The sequence below is a fragment of the Octodon degus genome, unplaced genomic scaffold (assembly GCF_000260255.1).
Source record: "Octodon degus isolate 3935 unplaced genomic scaffold, OctDeg1.0 scaffold00064, whole genome shotgun sequence".
NCBI classification, from domain to species: Eukaryota; Metazoa; Chordata; class Mammalia; order Rodentia; family Octodontidae; genus Octodon; species Octodon degus.
The window spans coordinates 12,574,319-12,574,906 of record NW_004524640.1 but is presented as its reverse complement, the minus strand read 5'-3'; positions in this window follow the sequence as shown (position 1 = coordinate 12,574,906).

Sequence of the window (588 nt, the reverse complement as noted above, 5' to 3'; positions counted from 1 at the left end):
CCTAGTTTTGGATTTTTGAGACAGGGTCTTGCTATGTAGCCCAGGCTGGCCTCAAATGTCCAGTAATCTTTCAGCCTCAGCCTCATGAGTGCTGGGATTATAGGAGTGAGCTACCACCCCTGGCTGGATTCCTGTAAACTGGCACTGTGCAACTCAGTAATTCTGAGACTCTCAGTTCCTCCTTGATAGAAACTTCAATCTTCCTGTCTAGGGAAGATTATGAGGAGATAGAGTGACACTCGTTAGCTTAAAATTCAGCAGCAGCTGGGCTCTGGCACAGTGCCTGCCGGGGTAGCCATCTCAGTCCCTCCTATTTTAGCGTGAACTGTCAGGTTTCCACTGGTGTGATTCTGCTTCAGGCCTTCTAGATGCACGAACTGGCTACTTCCTGTTCTTAAACCTTTGACCAGAATGTGCTTTCCTTTTGTTGACCAGCCCTTTTTTAAAGACAGGGTCTTGATAAATTGCTTAGGTTGCAGCTAGAACTCTAAATCCTCCTGGCTCAGTCTCTCTGAGTGCTGGGATTACAGGCATGAACCATCACACCCAGGTGGTTCAATATTTTGTAGTCTTTTTTTTTTTTTTTTT